The sequence below is a fragment of the Daphnia pulex genome, chromosome 10, assembly GCF_021134715.1.
Source record: "Daphnia pulex isolate KAP4 chromosome 10, ASM2113471v1".
NCBI lineage: Eukaryota > Metazoa > Arthropoda > Branchiopoda > Diplostraca > Daphniidae > Daphnia > Daphnia pulex.
In genome coordinates, this window is record NC_060026.1 from 10,805,727 (window position 1) to 10,828,924 (window position 23,198).

At 39.3% G+C, this 23,198-nt stretch overlaps 7 non-coding genes across 7 annotated transcripts; all 7 read left to right on the forward strand.

Annotated features, from left to right (window-relative positions):
• The first annotated feature begins 13,415 nt into the window (after positions 1–13,415).
• Positions 13,416–13,486, forward strand: Trnag-gcc. Its single transcript has one exon. It is a non-coding gene; the product is annotated as a tRNA-Gly (tRNA).
• Positions 13,487–14,415: 929 nt separating this feature from the next.
• Positions 14,416–14,486, forward strand: Trnag-gcc. The gene has a single exon. It is a non-coding gene; the product is annotated as a tRNA-Gly (tRNA).
• Positions 14,487–15,415: 929 nt separating this feature from the next.
• Trnag-gcc lies at positions 15,416–15,486 on the forward strand. The gene has a single exon. It is a non-coding gene; the product is annotated as a tRNA-Gly (tRNA).
• A 921-nt stretch (positions 15,487–16,407) lies between these two features.
• Trnag-gcc lies at positions 16,408–16,478 on the forward strand. The gene has a single exon. It is a non-coding gene; the product is annotated as a tRNA-Gly (tRNA).
• Positions 16,479–18,409: 1,931 nt separating this feature from the next.
• On the forward strand, positions 18,410–18,480 carry Trnag-gcc. Its single transcript has one exon. It is a non-coding gene; the product is annotated as a tRNA-Gly (tRNA).
• Positions 18,481–20,401: 1,921 nt separating this feature from the next.
• Positions 20,402–20,472, forward strand: Trnag-gcc. Its single transcript has one exon. It is a non-coding gene; the product is annotated as a tRNA-Gly (tRNA).
• Positions 20,473–22,404: 1,932 nt separating this feature from the next.
• On the forward strand, positions 22,405–22,475 carry Trnag-gcc. The gene has a single exon. It is a non-coding gene; the product is annotated as a tRNA-Gly (tRNA).
• The last annotated feature ends 723 nt before the right edge of the window (positions 22,476–23,198 follow it).

The window sequence follows — 23,198 nt, forward strand, 5'->3', positions numbered from 1 at the left end:
TTCCGAAATCGATACCGATGGTAGCGTCGCTAGCGATATTACCATTGCTTTACTTCGACTTTTGTTACATTATTTGGTGTACTCACCAACCGGGCCAAGCATTCTGGCCCTTATATAAAAATGTCAATGTTGTTCTAATGGTTAGCAACTCGGGCTGCCACTCGTATTGTTTAGGGTTCGAATCTCGATCTCGAAAAATTAATTTGTAATTTTTGAAAAATTACACTTAAAAAGCTTTCGGAGGTAAATGGAAGTGGAAGATCGGCGGTAACTCTTCACGACCACCAGAAGATCTTGATGACTGTGAAGAGGACAAGGGAAGAAGAGAGAGATGACCCAGAGCTTCAAAATGAGTATAATCAAACATTTTTAAATGTTCCTCAACTTCTTGGTTGATGACTAACTGTTAAAAAAAGGAGGAATAGAAATTTTACTTGATCAAAAAATTTATTAAAATCAAGACAAAAAACAGTAAACAAAAAGAGGTGATAATAAAACAAAAGATTTAAAAAAGTAATAATGGGAAAATACAAAGTAAAAAGAAGAATAAAGACGAAATCGAAATCGAACATAAAAACAAAATCAAATAATAAATACTCTCCACTCCCGTAGCAGAAAACTTGTCTTGCTAGGGAAGATCCAAACTTTTTTTTTTGTTTTTGTTTACACTGCTGAGCATGCACTGACAGTTGGAAGGTTACGCAAAAAAAGCGAATTCACTGCCTAGGATTCGGCAACCAGCTAGGTAACAAGTACGCAAATTAAATTTTTAAAACAGTAATGAAAACAAATGAAAACCCCGTTACGCCATGTATCAAATTTTGACAGAATTATGTACAACATTTGGTGACGATTGGTCATTCAGGGAAGAAACGTATAAAGGAACACTAAATGGACATTAAACCCTCTGAATTTCACTACTAGCTACTACTACCCTACCCCCTATACCCCACACCCTATATTGTTAAGGACCTTAGTATATAAATATACCTCAGGGATTAATGTTATTTGACCGTTTTAAAAGCCTAATCATACCTTCACAAGAAATATTTTTGCTTGATCTCGACGTGATTTGAACCCGCAACCTCCTGATCTGGAGTCAGGCGCGCTACCGTTGCGCCACGAAATCTTGATTTTCGATGTAATTACTATCGTTATATTTTGGGAACTACGGTGTCTTTTATAAAGGAATAGATTCTGATGGTAAGATTGATTATCACACGAACACATTTAGTCTTTTGAAAGAGTCAGTCAGATTAGTCAGGTTATTTTTTTATATTTCTTTGGATCTTTTGATCGCCACAAGCCTTGATTTCCGTAATGAAAGCTAACAAGCTTAGGCATGATAGTCGGCTACAATAGATGGGTTGTCGTCGTGCAATTTGTATCAAGAAGTATACATGAGGGGCAAGCATCGATGGTTCAGTGGTAGAATGCTCGCCTGCCACGTGGGCGGCCCGGGTTCGATTCCCGGTCGATGCATTTTAATCACCATTGCCCAAGACAGATTGGTAGAATCTACTCTATTGAGTTTAGTTTGCTGATATTCTTGCGCAGTGCGTATAAGGACGGTACTTAGTGGTTAGTGGTGGTTGAAGCAATCTCTTTAAGCGGACTCTTTTTTGTTTGCCAGATTGGTTTAGATTACTTAATCTTCCTTTGATCATACCAATTGGCGAATAAACCATTTGTAGGACAGAGAGGTACAAGTTATATCCATCGCCAGACTCTGTGTTTGTATCGTGGAAACCCAAGATAGTTATCGGTTCAAACTCGTCGTGTTCCAACTGCTGTGGTAATCGACATTCAGACGCAAATGTTCCCCCTTTTTTAAACTCATTTGGTTCTATGCTCTCCCATTCCAAAAACTGTAGTCCCGTGTAGATCTAAAGTCACATTTTGATAAAAAGAAAAAAAAACAGCCGACTAAGATTCAAATTGAATCAGGATACATGTGTGTTGAGATAACAAGATATAGAAACAATGGTGATTAATGTTATTTGAACGTTGTATCCATTTTAAAAGCCTAAACATACCTTCACAAGAAATATTTTTGCTTGATCTCGACGTGATTTGAACACGCAACCTCCTGATCTGGAGTCAGGCGCGCTACCGTTGCGCCACGAAATCTTGATTTTCGATTTAATTACTATCGTTATATTTTGGGAACTACGGTGTCTTTTATAAAGGAATAGATTCTGATGGTAAGATTGATTATCACACGAACACATATAGTCTTTTGAAAGAGTCAGTCAGATTAGTCAGGTTATTTTTTTATATTTCCTTGGATCTTTTGATCGCCACAAGCCTTGATTTCCGTAATGAAAGCTAACAAGCTTAGGCATGATAGTCGGCTACAATAGATGGGTTGTCGTCGTGCAATTTGTATCAAGAAGTATACGTGAGGGGCAAGAATCGATGGTTCAGTGGTAGAATGCTCGCCTGCCACGCGGGCGGCCCGGGTTCGATTCCCGGTCGATGCATTTTAATCACCATTGCCCAAGACAGATTGGTAGAATCTACTCTATTGAGTTTAGTTTGCTGATATTCTTGCGCAGTACGTATAAGGACGGTACTTAGTGGTTAGTGGTGGTTGAAGCAATCTCTTTAAGCGGACTCTTTTTTGTTTGCCAGATTGGTTTAGATTACTTAATCTTCCTTTGATCATACCAATTGGCGAATAAACCATTTGTAGGACAGAGAGGTACAAGTTATATCCATCGCCAGACTCTGTGTTTGTATCGTGGAAACCCAAGATAGTTATCGGTTCAAACTCGTCGTGTTCCAACTGCTGTGGTAATCGACATTCAGACGCAAATGTTCCCCCTTTTGTAAACTCACTTGGTTCTATGCTCTCCCATTCCAAAAACTGTAGTCCCGTGTAGATCTAAAGTCACATTTTGATAAAAAGAAAAAAAAACAGCTGACTAAGATTCAAATTGAATTAGGATACATGTGTGTTGAGATAACAAGATATAGAAACAATGGTGAATAATGTTATTTGAACGTTGTATCCGTTTAAAGAGCCTAAACATACCTTCACAAGAAATATTTTTGCTTGATCTCGACGTGATTTGAACACGCAACCTCCTGATCTGGAGTCAGGCGCGCTACCGTTGCGCCACGAAATCTTGATTTTCGATGTTATTACTATCGTTATATTTTGGGAACTACGGTGTATTTTATAAAGGAATAGATTCTGGTGGTAAGATTGATTATCACACGAACACATTTAGTCTTTTGAAAGAGTCAGTCAGATTAGTCAGGTTATTTTTTTATATTTCTTTGGATCTTTTGATCGCCACAAGCCTTGATTTCCGTAATGAAAGCTAACAAGCTTAGGCATGATAGTCGGCTACAATAGATGGGTTGTCGTCGTGCAATTTGTATCAAGAAGTATACGTGAGAGTCAAGCATCGATGGTTCAGTGGTAGAATGCTTGCTGCCACGCGGGCGCCCCGGGATCGATTCTCGGTCGATGCATTTTAATCATCATTGCCCAAGACAGATTTGTAGAATCTACTCTATTGAGTTTAGTTTGCTGATATTCTTGCGCAGTACGTATAAGTACGGTACTTAGTGGTTAGTGGTGGTTGAAGCAATCTCTTTAAGCGGACTCTTTTTTGTTTGCCAGATTGGTTTAGATTACTTAATCTTCCTTTGATCATACCAATTGGCGAATAAACCATTTGTAGGACAGAGAGGTACAAGTTATATCCATCGCCAGACTCTGTGTTTGTATCGTGGAAACCCAAGATAGTTATCGGTTCAAACTCGTCGTGTTCCAACTGCTGTGGTAATCTACATTCAGACGCAAATGTTCCCCCTTTTGTAAACTCACTTGGTTCTATGCTCTCCCATTCCAAAAACTGTAGTCCCGTGTAGATCTAAAGTCACATTTTGATAAAAAGAAAAAAAAACAGCTGACTAAGATTCAAATTGAATTAGGATACATGTGTGTTGAGATAACAAGATATAGAAACAATGGTGATTAATGTTATTTGAACGTTGTATCCGTTTTAAAAGCCTAGACATACCTTCAAAAGAAATATTTTTGCTTGATCTCGACGTGATTTGAACACGGAACCCTTCTGATCTGGAGTCAGGCGCGCTACCGTTGCGCCACGAAATCTTGATTCTCGATGTAATTACTATCGTTATATTTTGGGAACTACGGTGTCTTTTATAAAGGAATAGATTCTGATGGTAAAATTGATTATCACACGAACACATATAGTCTTTTGAAAGAGTCAGTCAGATTAGTCAGGTTATTTTTTTATATTTCCTTGGATCTTTTGATCGCCACAAGCCTTGATTTCCGTAATGAAAGCTAACAAGCTTAGGCATGATAGTCGGCTACAATAGATGGGTTGTCGTCGTGCAATTTGTATCAAGAAGTATACGTGAGAGTCAAGCATCGATGGTTCAGTGGTAGAATGCTTGCTGCCACGCGGGCGCCCCGGGATCGATTCTCGGTCGATGCATTTTAATCATCATTGCCCAAGACAGATTTGTAGAATCTACTCTATTGAGTTTAGTTTGCTGATATTCTTGCGCAGTACGTATAAGTACGGTACTTAGTGGTTAGTGGTGGTTGAAGCAATCTCTTTAAGCGGACTCTTTTTTGTTTGCCAGATTGGTTTAGATTACTTAATCTTCCTTTGATCATACCAATTGGCGAATAAACCATTTGTAGGACAGAGAGGTACAAGTTATATCCATCGCCAGACTCTGTGTTTGTATCGTGGAAACCCAAGATAGTTATCGGTTCAAACTCGTCGTGTTCCAACTGCTGTGGTAATCTACATTCAGACGCAAATGTTCCCCCTTTTGTAAACTCACTTGGTTCTATGCTCTCCCATTCCAAAAACTGTAGTCCCGTGTAGATCTAAAGTCACATTTTGATAAAAAGAAAAAAAAACAGCTGACTAAGATTCAAATTGAATTAGGATACATGTGTGTTGAGATAACAAGATATAGAAACAATGGTGATTAATGTTATTTGAACGTTGTATCCGTTTTAAAAGCCTAGACATACCTTCAAAAGAAATATTTTTGCTTGATCTCGACGTGATTTGAACACGGAGCCCTTCTGATCTGGAGTCAGGCGCGCTACCGTTGCGCCACGAAATCTTGATTCTCGATGTAATTACTATCGTTATATTTTGGGAACTACGGTGTCTTTTATAAAGGAATAGATTCTGATGGTAAGATTGATTATCACACGAACACATATAGTCTTTTGAAAGAGTCAGTCAGATTAGTCAGGTTATTTTTGTATATTTCCTTGGATCTTTTGATCGCCACAAGCCTTGATTTCCGTAATGAAAGCTAACAAGCTTAGGCATGATAGTCGGCTACAATAGATGGGTTGTCGTCGTGCAATTTGTATCAAGAAGTATACGTGAGGGGCAAGTATCGATGGTTCAGTGGTAGAATGCTCGCCTGCCACGCGGGCGGCCCGGGTTCGATTCCCGGTCGATGCATTTTAATCACCATTGCCCAAGACAGATTGGTAGAATCTACTCTATTGAGTTTAGTTTGCTGATATTATTGCGCAGTACGTATAAGGACGGTACTTAGTGGTTAGTGGTGGTTGAAGCAATCTCTTTAAGCGGACTCTTTTTTGTTTGCCAGATTGGTTTAGATTACTTAATCTTCCTTTGATCATACCAATTGGCGAATAAACCATTTGTAGGACAGAGAGGTACAAGTTATATCCATCGCCAGACTCTGTGTTTGTATCGTGGAAACCCAAGATAGTTATCGGTTCAAACTCGTCGTGTTCCAACTGCTGTGGTAATCGACATTCAGACGCAAATGTTCCCCCTTTTGTAAACTCACTTGGTTCTATGCTCTCCCATTCCAAAAACTGTAGTCCCGTGTAGATCTAAAGTCACATTTTGATAAAAAGAAAAAAAAACAGCTGACTAAGATTCAAATTGAATTAGGATACATGTGTGTTGAGATAACAAGATATAGAAACAATGGTGAATAATGTTATTTGAACGTTGTATCCGTTTAAAGAGCCTAAACATACCTTCACAAGAAATATTGTTGCTTGATCTCGACGTGATATGAACACGCAACCTCCTGATCTGGAGTCAGGCGCGCTACCGTTGCGCCACGAAATCTTGATTTTCGATGTTATTACTATCGTTATATTTTGGGAACTACGGTGTATTTTATAAAGGAATAGATTCTGATGGTAAGATTGATTATCACACGAACACATTTAGTCTTTTGAAAGAGTCAGTCAGATTAGTCAGGTTATTTTTTTATATTTCTTTGGATCTTTTGATCGCCACAAGCCTTGATTTCCGTAATGAAAGCTAACAAGCTTAGGCATGATAGTCGGCTACAATAGATGGGTTGTCGTCGCGCAATTTGTATCAAGAAGTATACGTGAGAGTCAAGCATCGATGGTTCAGTGGTAGAATGCTTGCTGCCACGCGGGCGCCCCGGGATCGATTCTCGGTCGATGCATTTTAATCATCATTGCCCAAGACAGATTTGTAGAATCTACTCTATTGAGTTTAGTTTGCTGATATTCTTGCGCAGTACGTATAAGGACGGTACTTAGTGGTTAGTGGTGGTTGAAGCAATCTCTTTAAGCGGACTCTTTTTTGTTTGCCAGATTGGTTTAGATTACTTAATCTTCCTTTGATCATACCAATTGGCGAATAAACCATTTGTAGGACACAGAGGTACAAGTTATATCCATCGTCAGACTCTGTGTTTGTATCGTGGAAACCCAAGATAGTTATCGGTTCAAACTCGTCGTGTTCCAACTGCTGTGGTAATCGACATTCAGACGCAAATGTTCCCCCTTTTGTAAACTCACTTGGTTCTATGCTCTCCCATTCCAAAAACTGTAGTCCCGTGTAGATCTAAAGTCACATTTTGATAAAAAGAAAAAAAAACAGCTGACTAAGATTCAAATTGAATTAGGATACATTTGTGTTGAGATAACAAGATATAGAAACAATGGTGATTAATGTTATTTGAACGTTGTATCCGTTTTAAAAGCCTAGACATACCTTCAAAAGAAATATTTTTGCTTGATCTCGACGTGATTTGAACACGGAACCCTTCTGATCTGGAGTCAGGCGCGCTACCGTTGCGCCACGAAATCTTGATTCTCGCTGTAATTACTATCGTTATATTTTTGGAACTACGGTGTCTTTTATAAAGGAATAGATTCTGATGGTAAGATTGATTATCACACGAACACATATAGTCTTTTGAAAGAGTCAGTCAGATTAGTCAGGTTATTTTTGTATATTTCCTTGGATCTTTTGATCGCCACAAGCCTTGATTTCCGTAATGAAAGCTAACAAGCTTAGGCATGATAGTCGGCTACAATAGATGGGTTGTCGTCGTGCAATTTGTATCAAGAAGTATACGTGAGGGGCAAGTATCGATGGTTCAGTGGTAGAATGCTCGCCTGCCACGCGGGCGGCCCGGGTTCGATTCCCGGTCGATACATTTTAATCACCATTGCCCAAGACAGATTGGTAGAATCTACTCTATTGAGTTTAGTTTGCTGATATTCTTGCGCAGTACGTATAAGGACGGTACTTAGTGGTTAGTGGTGGTTGAAGCAATCTCTTTAAGCGGACTCTTTTTTGTTTGCCAGATTGGTTTAGATTACTTAATCTTCCTTTGATCATACCAATTGGCGAATAAACCATTTGTAGGACAGAGAGGTACAAGTTATATCCATCGCCAGACTCTGTGTTTGTATCGTGGAAACCCAAGATAGTTATCGGTTCAAACTCGTCGTGTTCCAACTGCTGTGGTAATCGACATTCAGACGCAAATGTTCCCCCTTTTGTAAACTCACTTGGTTCTATGCTCTCCCATTCCAAAAACTGTAGTCCCGTGTAGATCTAAAGTCACATTTTGATAAAAAGAAAAAAAAACAGCTGACTAAGATTCAAATTGAATTAGGATACATGTGTGTTGAGATAACAAGATATAGAAACAATGGTGAATAATGTTATTTGAACGTTGTATCCGTTTAAAGAGCCTAAACATACCTTCACAAGAAATATATTTGCTTGATCTCGACGTGATTTGAACACGCAACCTCCTGATCTGGAGTCAAGCGCGCTACCGTTGTGCCACAAAATCTTGATTTTCGATGTTATTACTATCGTTATATTTTGGGAACTACGGTGTCTTTTATAAAGGAATAGATTCTGATGGTAAGATTGATTATCACACGAACACATTTAGTCTTTTGAAAGAGTCAGTCAGATTAGTCAGGTTATTTTTTTATATTTCCTTGGATCTTTTGATCGCCACAAGCCTTGATTTCCGTAATGAAAGCTAACAAGCTTAGGCATGATAGTCGGCTACAATAGATGGGTTGTCGTCGTGCAATTTGTATCAAGAAGTATACGTGAGGGACAAGCATCGATGGTTCAGTGGTAGAATGCTCGCCTGCCACGCGGGCGGCCCGGGATCGATTCCCGGTCGATGCATTTTAATCACCATTGCCCAAGACAGATTGGTAGAATCTACTCTATTGAGTTTAGTTTGCTGATATTCTTGCGCAGTACGTATAAGGACGGTAGTTAGTGGTGGTTGAAGCAATCTCTTTAAGCGGACTCTTTTTTGTTTGCCAGATTGGTTTAGATTACTTAATCTTCCTTTGATCATACCAATTGGTGAATAAACCATTTGTAGGACAGTGAGGTACAAGTTATATCCATCGCCAGACTCTGTGTTTGTATCGTGGAAACCCAAGATAGTTATCAGTTCAAACTCGTCGTGTTCCAACTGCTGTGGTAATCGACATTCAGACGCAAATGTTCCCCCTTTTGTAAACTCACTTGGTTCTATGCTCTCCCATTCCAAAAACTGTAGTCCCGTGTAGATCTAAAGTCACATTTTGATATAAAGAAAAAATACAGCTGACTTAGATTCAAATTGAATCAGGATACATGTGTGTTGAGATAACAAGATATAGAAACAATGGTGATTAATGTTATTTGAACGTTGAATCCGTTTTAAAAGCCTAAACATACCTTCACAAGAAATATTTTTGCTTGATCTCAACGTGATTTGAACCCGCAACCTCCTGATCTGGAGTCAGGCGCGCTACCGTTGCGCCACGAAATCTTGATTTTTGATGTAATTACTATCGTTATATTTTGAAAACTACGGTGTCTTTTATAAAGGAATAGATTCTGATGGTAAGATTGATTATCACACGAACACATTTAGTCTTTTGAAAGAGTCAGTCAGATTAGTCAGGTTATGTTTTTATATTTCTTTGGATCTTTTGATCGCCACAAGCCTTGATTTCCGTAATGAAAGCTAACAAGCTTAGGCATGATAGTCGGCTACAATAGATGGGTTGTCGTCGCGCAATTTGTATCAAGAAGTATACGTGAGGGGCAAGCATCGATGGTTCAGTGGTAGAATGCTCGCCTGCCACACGGGCGGCCTGGGTTCGGTTCCCGGTCGATGCATTTTAATCATCGTTGCCCAAGACAGATTTGTAGAATCTACTCTGTTGAGTTTAGTTTGCTGATATTCTTGCGCAGTACGTATAAGGACGGTACTTAGTGGTTAGTGGTGGTTGAAGCAATCTCTTTAAGCGGACTCTTGTTTGTTTGCCAGATTGGTTTAGATTACTTAATCTTCCTTTGATCATACCAACTGGCGAATAAACCATTTGTAGGACAGAGAGGTACAAGTTATATCCATCGCCAGACTCTGTGTTTGTATCGTGGAAACCCAAGATAGTTATCGGTTCAAACTCGTCGTGTTCCAACTGCTGTGGTAATCGACATTCAGACGCAAATGTTCCCCCTTTTGTAAACTCACTTGGTTCTATGCTCTCCCATTCCAAAAACTGTAGTCCCGTGTAGATCTAAAGTCACATTTTGATAAAAAGAAAAAAAAAACAGCTGACTAAGATTCAAATTGAATTAGGATACATGTGTGTTGAGATAACAAGATATAGAAACAATGGTGATTAATGTTATTTGAACGTTGTATCCGTTTTAAAAGCCTAAACATACCTTCACAAGAAATATTTTTGCTTGATCTCGACGTGATTTGAACACACAACCTTCTGATCTGGAGTCAGGCGCGCTACCGTTGCGCCACGAAATCTTGATTTTTATAAGTAATTACTATCGTTATATTTTGGGAACTACGGTGTCTTTTATAAAGGAATAGATTCTGATGGTAAGATTGATTATCACACGAACACATTTAGTCTTCTGAAAGAGTCAGTCAGATTAGTCAGGTTATGTTTTTATATTTCTTTGGATCTTTTGATCGCCACAAGCCTTGATTTCCGTAATGAAAGCTTACAAGCTTAGGCATGATAGTCGGCTACAATAGATGGGTTGTTGTCGTGCAATTTGTATCAAGAAGTATACGTGAGGGGAAAGCATCGATGGTTCAGTGGTAGAATGCTCGCCTGCCACGCGGGCGGCCCGTGTTCGATTCCCGGTCGATGCATTTTAATTACCATTGCCCAAGACAGATTGGTAGAATCTACTCAATTGAGTTTAGTTTGCTGATATTCTTGCGCAGTACGTATAAGGACGGTACTTAGTGGTTAGTGGTGGTTGAAGCAATCTCTTTAAGCGGACTCTTTTTTGTTTGCCAGATTGGTTTAGATTACTTAATCTTCCTTTGATCATACCAATTGGCGAATAAACCATTTGTAGGACAGAGAGGTACAAGTTATATCCATCGCCAGACTCTGTGTTTGTATCGTGGAAACCCAAGATAGTTATCGGTTCAAACTCGTCATGTTCCAACTGCTGTGGTAATCGACATTCAGACGCAAATGTTCCTTCTTTTGTAAACTCACTTGGTTCTATGCTCTCCCATTCCAAAAACTGTAGTCCCGTGTAGATCTAAAGTCACATTTTGATAAAAAGAAAAAAAGCAGCTGACTACAATTCAAATTGAATTAGGATACATGTGTGTTGAGATAACAAGATATTGAACTAATGGTGATCAATGTTAATTGAATGTTGTATCTGTTCTATAAGCCCAAACATACCTTCACAAGAAATATTTTTGCTTGATCTCGACGTGATTTGAACACGCAACCTCCTGATCTGGAGTCAGGCGCGCTACCGTTGCGCCACGAAATCTTGATTTTCGATGTAATTACTATCGTTATATTTTGGGAACTACGGTGTCTTTTATAAAGGAATAGATTCTGATGGTAAGATTGATTATCACACGAACACATTTAGTCTTTTGAAAGAGTCAGTCAGATTAGTCAGGTTATTTTTTTATATTTCTTTGGATCTTTTGATCGCCACAAGCCTTGATTTCCGTAATGAAAGCTAAGAAGCTTAGGCATGATAGTCGGCTACAATAGATGGGTTGTCGTCGTGCATTTTGTATCAAGAAGTATACGTGAGGGGCAAGCATCGATGGTTCAGTGGTAGAATGCTCGCCTGCCACGCGGATGGCCCGGGTTCGATTCCCGGTCGATGCATTTTAATCACCATTGCCCAAGACAGATTGGTAGAATCTACTCTATTGAGTTTAGTTTGCTGATATTCTTGCGCAGTACGTATAAGGACGGTACTTAGTGGTTAGTGGTGGTTGAAGCAATCTCTTTAAGCGGACTCTTTTTGTTTGCCAGATTGGTTTAGATTACTTAATCTTCCTTTGATCATACCAATTGGTGAATAAACCATTTGTAGGACAGAGAGGTACAAATTATATCCATCGCCAGACTCTGTGTTTGTATCGTGGAAACCCAAGATAGTTATCGGTTCAAACTCGTCGTGTTCCAACTGCTGTGGTAATCGACATTCAGACGCAAATGTTCCCCCCTTTGTAAACTCACTTGGTTCTATGCTCTCCCATTCCAAAAACTGTAGTCCCGTGTAGATCTAAAGTCACATTTTGATAAAAAGAAAAAAAAAACAGCTGGCTAAGATTCAAATTGAATTAGGATACATGTGTGTTGAGATAAAAAGATATAGAAATAATGGTGATTAATGTTATTTGAACGTTGAATCCGTTTTAAAAGCCTAAACATACCTTCACAAGAAATATTTTTGCTTGATCTCGACGTGATTTGAACACGCAACCTCCTGATCTGGAGTCAGACGCGCTACCGTTGCGCCACGAAATCTTGATTTTCGATGTAATTACTATCGTTATATTTTGGGAACTACGGTGTCTTTTATAAAGGAATAGATTCTGATGGTAAGATTGATTATCACACGAACACATTTAGTCTTTTGAAAGAGTCAGTCAGATTAGTCAGGTTATGTTTTTATATTTCTTTGGATCTTTTGATCGCCACAAGCCTTGATTTCCGTAATGAAAGCTTACAAGCTTAGGCATGATAGTCGGCTACAATAGATGGGTTGTCGTCGTGCAATTTGTATCAAGAAGTATACGTGAGGGGAAAGCATCGATGGTTCAGTGGTAGAATGCTCGCCTGCCACGCGGGCGGCCCGTGTTCGATTCCCGGTCGATGCATTTTAATCACCATTGCCCAAGACAGATTGGTAGAATCTACTTTATTGAGTTTAGTTTGCTGATATTCTTGCGCAGTACGTATAAGGACGGTACTTAGTGGTTAGTGGTGGTTGAAGCAATCTCTTTAAGCGGACTCTTTTTTGTTTGCCAGATTGGTTTAGATTACTTAATCTTCCTTTGATCATACCAATTGGCGAATAAACCATTTGTAGGACAGAGAGGTACAAGTTATATCCATCGCCAGACTCTGTGTTTGTATCGTGGAAACCCAAGATAGTTATCGGTTCAAACTCGTCGTGTTCCAACTGCTGTGGTAATCGACATTCAGACGCAAATGTTCCTTCTTTTGTAAACTCACTTGGTTCTATGCTCTCCCATTCCAAAAACTGTAGTCCCGTGTAGATCTAAAGTCACATTTTGATAAAAAGAAAAAAAGCAGCTGACTACAATTCAAATTGAATTAGGATACATGTGTGTTGAGATAACAAGATATTGAACTAATGGTGATTAACGTTAATTGAATGTTGTATCTGTTCTATAAGCCCAAACATACCTTCACAAGAAATATTTTTGCTTGATCTCGACGTGATTTGAACACGCAACCTCCTGATCTGGAGTCAGGCGCGCTACCGTTGCGCCACGAAATCTTGATTTTCGATGTAATTACTATCGTTATATTTTGGGAACTACGGTGTCTTTTATAAAGGAATAGATTCTGATGGTAAGATTGATTATCACACGAACACATTTAGTCTTTTGAAAGAGTCAGTCAGATTAGTCAGGTTATTTTTTTATATTTCTTTGGATCTTTTGATCGCCACAAGCCTTGATTTCCGTAATGAAAGCTAAGAAGCTTAGGCATGATAGTCGGCTACAATAGATGGGTTGTCGTCGTGCATTTTGTATCAAGAAGTATACGTGAGGGGCAAGCATCGATGGTTCAGTGGTAGAATGCTCGCCTGCCACGCGGGTGGCCCGGGTTCGATTCCCGGTCGATGCATTTTAATCACCATTGCCCAAGACAGATTGGTAGAATCTACTCTATTGAGTTTAGTTTGCTGATATTCTTGCGCAGTACGTATAAGGACGGTACTTAGTGGTTAGTGGTGGTTGAAGCAATCTCTTTAAGCGGACTCTTTTTGTTTGCCAGATTGGTTTAGATTACTTAATCTTCCTTTGATCATACCAATTGGTGAATAAACCATTTGTAGGACAGAGAGGTACAAATTATATCCATCGCCAGACTCTGTGTTTGTATCGTGGAAACCCAAGATAGTTATCGGTTCAAACTCGTCGTGTTCCAACTGCTGTGGTAATCGACATTCAGACGCAAATGTTCCCCCCTTTGTAAACTCACTTGGTTCTATGCTCTCCCATTCCAAAAACTGTAGTCCCGTGTAGATCTAAAGTCACATTTTGATAAAAAGAAAAAAAAACAGCTGGCTAAGATTCAAATTGAATTAGGATACATGTGTGTTGAGATAAAAAGATATAGAAACAATGGTGATTAATGTTATTTGAACGTTGAATCCGTTTTAAAAGCCTAAACATACCTTCACAAGAAATATTTTTGCTTGATCTCGACGTGATTTGAACACGCAACCACCTGATCTGGAGTCTGGCGCACTACCGTTGCGCCACGAAATCTTGATTTTCAATGTAATTACTATCGTTATATTTTGGGAACTACGGTGTCTTTTATAAAGGAATAGATTCTGATGGTAAGATTGATTATCACACGAACACATTTAGTCTTTTGAAAGAGTCAGTCAGATTAGTCAGGTTATTTTTTTATATTTCTTTGGATCTTTTGATCGCCACAAGCCTTGATTTCCGTAATGAAAGCTAAGAAGCTTAGGCATGATAGTCGGCTACAATAGATGGGTTGTCGTCGTGCATTCTGTATCAAGAAGTATACGTGAGGGGCAAGCATCGATGGTTCAGTGGTAGAATGCTCGCCTGCCACGCGGGCGGCCCGGGTTCGATTCCCGGTCGATGCATTTTAATCACCATTGCCCAAGACAGATTGGTAGAATCTACTCTATTGAGTTTAGTTTGCTGATATTCTTGCGCAGTACGTATAAGGACGGTACTTAGTGGTTAGTGGTGGTTGAAGCAATCTCTTTAAGCGGACTCTTTTTGTTTGCCAGATTGGTTTAGATTACTTAATCTTCCTTTGATCATACCAATTGGTGAATAAACCATTTGTAGGACAGAGAGGTACAAATTATATCCATCGCCAGACTCTGTGTTTGTATCGTGGAAACCCAAGATAGTTATCGGTTCAAACTCGTCGTGTTCCAACTGCTGTGGTAATCGACATTCAGACGCAAATGTTCCCCCCTTTGTAAACTCACTTGGTTCTATGCTCTCCCATTCCAAAAACTGTAGTCCCGTGTAGATCTAAAGTCACATTTTGATAAAAAGAAAAAAAAACAGCTGGCTAAGATTCAAATTGAATTAGGATACATGTGTGTTGAGATAAAAAGATATAGAAACAATGGTGATTAATGTTATTTGAACGTTGAATCCGTTTTAAAAGCCTAAACATACCTTCACAAGAAATATTTTTGCTTGATCCCGACGTGATTTGAACACGCAACCTCCTGATCTGGAGTCTGGCGCACTACCGTTGCGCCAAGAAATCTTGATTTTCAATGTTATTACTATCGTTATATTTTGGGAACTACGGTGTCTTTTATAAAGGAATAGATTCTGATGGTAAGATTGATTATCACACGAACACATTTAGTCTTTTGAAAGAGTCAGTCAGATTAGTCAGGTTATTTTTTTATATTTCTTTGGATCTTTTGATCGCCACAAGCCTTGATTTCCGTAATGAAAGCTAAGAAGCTTAGGCATGATAGTCGGCTACAATAGATGGGTTGTCGTCGTGCATTTTGTATCAAGAAGTATACGTGAGGGGCAAGCATCGATGGTTCAGTGGTAGAATGCTCGCCTGCCACGCGGGCGGCCCGGGTTCGATTCCCGGTCGATGCATTTTAATCACCATTGCCCAAGACAGATTGGTAGAATCTACTCTATTGAGTTTAGTTTGCTGATATTCTTGCGCAGTACGTATAAGGACGGTACTTAGTGGTTAGTGGTGGTTGAAGCAATCTCTTTAAGCGGACTCTTTTTGTTTGCCAGATTGGTTTAGATTACTTAATCTTCCTTTGATCATACCAATTGGTGAATAAACCATTTGTAGGACAGAGAGGTACAAATTATATCCATCGCCAGACTCTGTGTTTGTATCTTGGAAACCCAAGATAGTTATCGGTTGAAACTCGTCGTGTTCCAACTGCTGTGGTAATCGACATTCAGACGCAAATGTTCCCCCTTTTGTAAACTCACTTGGTTCTATGCTCTCCCATTCCAAAAACTGTAGTCCCGTGTAGATCTAAAGTCACATTTTGATAAAAAGAAAAAAAAACAGCTGACTAAGATTCAAATTGAATTAGGATACATGTGTGTTGAGATAAAAAGATATAGAAACAATGGTGATTAATGTTATTTGATCCGTTTTAAAAGCCTAAACATACCTTCACAAGAAATATTTTTGCTTGATCTCGACGTGATTTGAACACGCAACCTCCTGATCTGGAGTCTGGCGCACTACCGTTGAGCCACGAAATCTTGATTTTCGATGTAATTACTATCGTTATATTTTGGGAACTACGGTGTCTTTTATAAAGGAATAGATTCTGATGGTAAGATTGATTATCACACGAACACATTTAGTCTTTTGAAAGAGTCAGTCAGATTAGTCAGGTTATTTTTTTATATTTCCTTGGATCTTTTGATCGCCACAAGCCTTGATTTCCGTAATGAAAGCTAACAAGCTTAGGCATGATAGTCGGCTACAATAGATGGGTTGTCGTCGTGCAATTTGTATCAAGAAGTATACGTGAGGGGCAAGCATCGATGGTTCAGTGGTAGAATGCTCGCCTGCCACGCGGGCGGCCCGGGTTCGATTCCCGGTCGATGCATTTTAATCACCACTGCCCAAGACAGATTGGTAGAATCTACTCTATTGAGTTTAGTTTGCTGATATTCTTGCGCAGTACGTATAAGGACGGTACTTAGTGGTTAGTGGTGGTTGAAGCAATCTCTTTAAGCGGACTCTTTTTTGTTTGCCAGATTGGTTTAGATTACTTAATCTTCCTTTGATCATACCAATTTGCGAATAAACCATTTGTAGGACAGAGAGGTACAAGTTATATCCATCGCCAGACTCTGTGTTTGTATCGTGGAAACCCAAGATAGTTATCGGTTCAAACTCGTCGTGTTCCAACTGCTGTGGTAATCGACATTCAGACGCAAATGTTCCCCCTTTTGTAAACTCACTTGGTTCTATGCTCTCCCATTCCAAAAACTGTAGTCCCGTGTAGATCTAAAGTCACATTTTGATAAAAAGAAAAAAAAGCAGCTGACTACAATTCAAATTGAATTAGGATACATGTGTGTTGAGATAACAAGATATTGAACCAATGGTGATTAATGTTATTTGAACGTTGTATCTGTTCTATAAGCCCAAACATACCTTCACAAAAAATTTTTTTTGATTGATCTCGACGTGATTTGAACACGCAACCTCCTGATCTGGAGTCAGGCGCTCTACCGTTGCGCCACGAAATCTTGATTTTCAATGTAATTACTATCGGTATATTTTGGGAACTACGGTGTCTTTTATAAAGGAATAGATTCTGATGGTAAGATTGATTATCACACGAACACATTTAGTCTTTTGAAAGAGTCAGTCAGATTAGTCAGGTTATTTTTTTATATTTCTTTGGATCTTTTGATCGCCACAAGCCTTGATTTCCGTAATGAAAGCTAACAAGCTTAGGCATGATAGTCGGCTACAATAGATGGGTTGTCGTCGTGCAATTTGTATCAAGAAGTATACGTGAGGGGCAAGCATCGATGGTTCAGTGGTAGAATGCTCGCCTGCCACGTGGGCGGCCTGGGTTCGATTCCCGGTCGATGCATTTTAATCACCATTGCCCAAGACAGATTGGTAGAATCTACTCTATTGAGTTTAGTTTGCTGATATTCTTGCGCAGTACGTATAAGGACGGTACTTAGTGGTTAGTGGTGGTTGAAGCAATCTCTTTAAGCGGACTCTTTTTTGTTTGCCAGATTGGTTTAGATTACTTAATCTTCCTTTGATCATACCAATTGGCGAATAAACCATTTGTAGGACAGAGAGGTACAAGTTATATCCATCGCCAGACTCTGTGTTTGTATCGTGGAAACCCAAGATAGTTATCGGTTCAAACTCGTCGTGTTCCAACTGCTGTGGTAATCGACATTCAGACGCAAATGTTCCTTCTTTTGTAAACTCACTTGGTTCTATGCTCTCCCATTCCAAAAACTGTAGTCCCGTGTAGATCTAAAGTCACATTTTGATAAAAAGAAAAAAAGCAGCTGACTACAATTCAAATTGAATTAGGATACATGTGTGTTGAGATAACAAGATATTGAACTAATGGTGATTAACGTTAATTGAATGTTGTATCTGTTCTATAAGCCCAAACATACCTTCACAAGAAATATTTTTGCTTGATCTCGACGTGATTTGAACACGCAACCTCCTGATCTAGAGTCAGGCGCGCTACCGTTGCGCCACGAAATCTTGATTTTCGATGTAATTACTATCGTTATATTTTGGGAACTACGGTGTCTTTTATAAAGGAATAGATTCTGATGGTAAGATTGATTATCACACGAACACATTTAGTCTTTTGAAAGAGTCAGTCAGATTAGTCAGGTTATTTTTTTATATTTCTTTGGATCTTTTGATCGCCACAAGCCTTGATTTCCGTAATGAAAGCTAAGAAGCTTAGGCATGATAGTCGGCTACAATAGATGGGTTGTCGTCGTGCATTTTGTATCAAGAAGTATACGTGAGGGGCAAGCATCGATGGTTCAGTGGTAGAATGCTCGCCTGCCACGCGGGTGGCCCGGGTTCGATTCCCGGTCGATGCATTTTAATCACCATTGCCCAAGACAGATTGGTAGAATCTACTCTATTGAGTTTAGTTTGCTGATATTCTTGCGCAGTACGTATAAGGACGGTACTTAGTGGTTAGTGGTGGTTGAAGCAATCTCTTTAAGCGGACTCTTTTTGTTTGCCAGATTGGTTTAGATTACTTAATCTTCCTTTGATCATACCAATTGGTGAATAAACCATTTGTAGGACAGAGAGGTACAAATTATATCCATCGCCAGACTCTGTGTTTGTATCGTGGAAACCCAAGATAGTTATCGGTTCAAACTCGTCGTGTTCCAACTGCTGTGGTAATCGACATTCAGACGCAAATGTTCCCCCCTTTGTAAACTCACTTGGTTCTATGCTCTCCCATTCCAAAAACTGTAGTCCCGTGTAGATCTAAAGTCACATTTTGATAAAAAGAAAAAAAAACAGCTGGCTAAGATTCAAATTGAATTAGGATACATGTGTGTTGAGATAAAAAGATATAGAAACAATGGTGATTAATGTTATTTGAACGTTGAATCCGTTTTAAAAGCCTAAACATACCTTCACAAGAAATATTTTTGCTTGATCTCGACGTGATTTGAACACGCAACCACCTGATCTGGAGTCTGGCGCACTACCGTTGCGCCACGAAATCTTGATTTTCAATGTAATTACTATCGTTATATTTTGGGAACTACGGTGTCTTTTATAAAGGAATAGATTCTGATGGTAAGATTGATTATCACACGAACACATTTAGTCTTTTGAAAGAGTCAGTCAGATTAGTCAGGTTATTTTTTTATATTTCTTTGGATCTTTTGATCGCCACAAGCCTTGATTTCCGTAATGAAAGCTAAGAAGCTTAGGCATGATAGTCGGCTACAATAGATGGGTTGTCGTCGTGCATTTTGTATCAAGAAGTATACGTGAGGGGCAAGCATCGATGGTTCATTGGTAGAATGCTCGCCTGCCACGCGGGCGGCCCGGGTTCGATTCCCGGTCGATGCATTTTAATCACCATTGCCCAAGACAGATTGGTAGAATCTACTCTATTGAGTTTAGTTTGCTGATATTCTTGCGCAGTACGTATAAGGACGGTACTTAGTGGTTAGTGGTGGTTGAAGCAATCTCTTTAAGCGGACTCTTTTTGTTTGCCAGATTGGTTTAGATTACTTAATCTTCCTTTGATCATACCAATTGGTGAATAAACCATTTGTAGGACAGAGAGGTACAAATTATATCCATCGCCAGACTCTGTGTTTGTATCGTGGAAACCCAAGATAGTTATCGGTTGAAACTCGTCGTGTTCCAACTGCTGTGGTAATCGACATTCAGACGCAAATGTTCCCCCTTTTGTAAACTCACTTGGTTCTATGCTCTCCCATTCCAAAAACTGTAGTCCCGTGTAGATCTAAAGTCACATTTTGATAAAAAGAAAAAAAAACAGCTGACTAAGATTCAAATTGAATTAGGATACATGTGTGTTGAGATAAAAAGATATAGAAACAATGGTGATTAATGTTATTTGATCCGTTTTAAAAGCCTAAACATACCTTCACAAGAAATATTTTTGCTTGATCTCGACGTGATTTGAACACGCAACCTCCTGATCTGGAGTCTGGCGCACTACCGTTGAGCCACGAAATCTTGATTTTCGATGTAATTACTATCGTTATATTTTGGGAACTACGGTGTCTTTTATAAAGGAATAGATTCTGATGGTAAGATTGATTATCACACGAACACATTTAGTCTTTTGAAAGAGTCAGTCAGATTAGTCAGGTTATTTTTTTATATTTCCTTGGATCTTTTGATCGCCACAAGCCTTGATTTCCGTAATGAAAGCTAACAAGCTTAGGCATGATAGTCGGCTACAATAGATGGGTTGTCGTCGTGCAATTTGTATCAAGAAGTATACGTGAGGGGCAAGCATCGATGGTTCAGTGGTAGAATGCTCGCCTGCCACGCGGGCGGCCCGGGTTCGATTCCCGGTCGATGCATTTTAATCACCACTGCCCAAGACAGATTGGTAGAATCTACTCTATTGAGTTTAGTTTGCTGATATTCTTGCGCAGTACGTATAAGGACGGTACTTAGTGGTTAGTGGTGGTTGAAGCAATCTCTTTAAGCGGACTCTTTTTTGTTTGCCAGATTGGTTTAGATTACTTAATCTTCCTTTGATCATACCAATTTGCGAATAAACCATTTGTAGGACAGAGAGGTACAAGTTATATCCATCGCCAGACTCTGTGTTTGTATCGTGGAAACCCAAGATAGTTATCGGTTCAAACTCGTCGTGTTCCAACTGCTGTGGTAATCGACATTCAGACGCAAATGTTCCCCCTTTTGTAAACTCACTTGGTTCTATGCTCTCCCATTCCAAAAACTGTAGTCCCGTGTAGATCTAAAGTCACATTTTGATAAAAAGAAAAAAAAGCAGCTGACTACAATTCAAATTGAATTAGGATACATGTGTGTTGAGATAACAAGATATTGAACCAATGGTGATTAATGTTATTTGAACGTTGTATCTGTTCTATAAGCCCAAACATACCTTCACAAAAAATATTTTTGCTTGATCTCGACGTGATTTGAACACGCAACCTTCTGATCTGGAGTCAGGCGCTCTACCGTTGCGCCACGAAATCTTGATTTTCAATGTAATTACTATCGGTATATTTTGGGAACTACGGTGTCTTTTATAAAGGAATAGATTCTGATGGTAAGATTGATTATCACACGAACACATTTAGTCTTTTGAAAGAGTCAGTCAGATTAGTCAGGTTATTTTTTTATATTTCTTTGGATCTTTTGATCGCCACAAGCCTTGATTTCCGTAATGAAAGCTAACAAGCTTAGGCATGATAGTCGGCTACAATAGATGGGTTGTCGTCGTGCAATTTGTATCAAGAAGTATACGTGAGGGGCAAGCATCGATGGTTCAGTGGTAGAATGCTCGCCTGCCACGCGGGCGGCCTGGGTTCGATTCCCGGTCGATGCATTTTAATCACCATTGCCCAAGACAGATTGGTAGAATCTACTCTATTGAGTTTAGTTTGCTGATATTCTTGCGCAGTACGTATAAGGACGGTACTTAGTGGTTAGTGGTGGTTGAAGCAATCTCTTTAAGCGGACTCTTTTTTGTTTGCCAGATTGGTTTAGATTACTTAATCTTCCTTTGATCATACCAATTGGCGAATAAACCATTTGTAGGACAGAGAGGTACAAGTTATATCCATCGCCAGACTCTGTGTTTGTATCGTGGAAACCCAAGATAGTTATCGGTTCAAACTCGTCGTGTTCCAACTGCTGTGGTAATCGACATTCAGACGCAAATGTTCCCCCTTTTGTAAACTCACTTGGTTCTATGCTCTCCCACTCCAAAAACTGTAGTCCCGTGTAGATCTAAAGTCACATTTTGATAAAAAGAAAAAAAAGCAGCTGACTACAATTCAAATTGAATTAGGATACATGTGTGTTGAGATAACAAGATATTGAACCAATGGTGATTAATGTTATTTGAACGTTGTATCTGTTCTATAAGCCCAAACATACCTTCACAAGAAATATTTTTGCTTGATCTCGACGTGATTTGAACACACAACCTCCTTATCTGGAGTCAGGCGCGCTACCGTTGCGCCACGAAATCTTGATTTTTATATGTAATTACTATCGTTATATTTTGGGAACTACGGTGTCTTTTATAAAGGAATAGATTCTGATGGTAAGATTGATTATCACACGAACACATTTAGTCTTTTGAAAGAGTCAGTCACATTAGTCAGGTTATTTTTTTATATTTGCTTGGATCTTTTGATCGCCACAAGCCTTGATTTCCGTAATGAAAGCTAACAAGCTTAGGCATGATAGTCGGCTACAATAGATGGGTTGTCGTCGTGCAATTTGTATCAAGAAGTATACGTGAAGGGCAAGCATCGATGGTTCAGTGGTAGAATGCTCGCCTGCCACGCGGGCGGCCCGGGTTCGATTCCCGGTCGATGCATTTTAATCACCATTGCCCAAGACAGATTGGTAGAATCTACTCTATTGAGTTTAGTTTGCTGATATTCTTGCGCAGTACGTATAAGGACGGTACTTAGTGGTTAGTGGTGGTTGAAGCAATCTCTTTAAGCGGACTCTTTTTTGTTTGCCAGATTGGTTTAGATTACTTAATCTTCCTTTGATCATACCAATTTGCGAATAAACCATTTGTAGGACAGATAGGTACAAGTTATATCCATCGCCGGACTCTGTGTTTGTATCGTGGAAACCCAAGATAGTTATCGGTTCAAACTCGTCGTGTTCCAACTGCTGTGGTAATCGACATTCAGACGCAAATGTTCCCCCTTTTGTAAACTCACTTGGTTCTATGCTCTCCCATTCCAAAAACTGTAGTCCCGTGTAGATCTAAAGTCACATTTTGATAAAAAGAAAAAAAAACAGCTGACTAAGATTCAAATTGAATTAGGATACATGTGTGTTGAGATAACAAGATATAGAAACAATGGTGATTAATGTTATTTGAACGTTGTATCCGTTTTAAAGGCCTAAACATACCTTCAAAAGAATTATTTTTGCTTGATCTCGACGTGATTTGAACACGCAACCTCCTGATCTGGAGTCTGGCGCGCTACCGTTGCGCCACGAAATCTTGATTTTCAATGTAATTACTATCGTTATATTTTGGGAACTACGGTGTCTTTTATAAAGGAATAGATTCTGATGG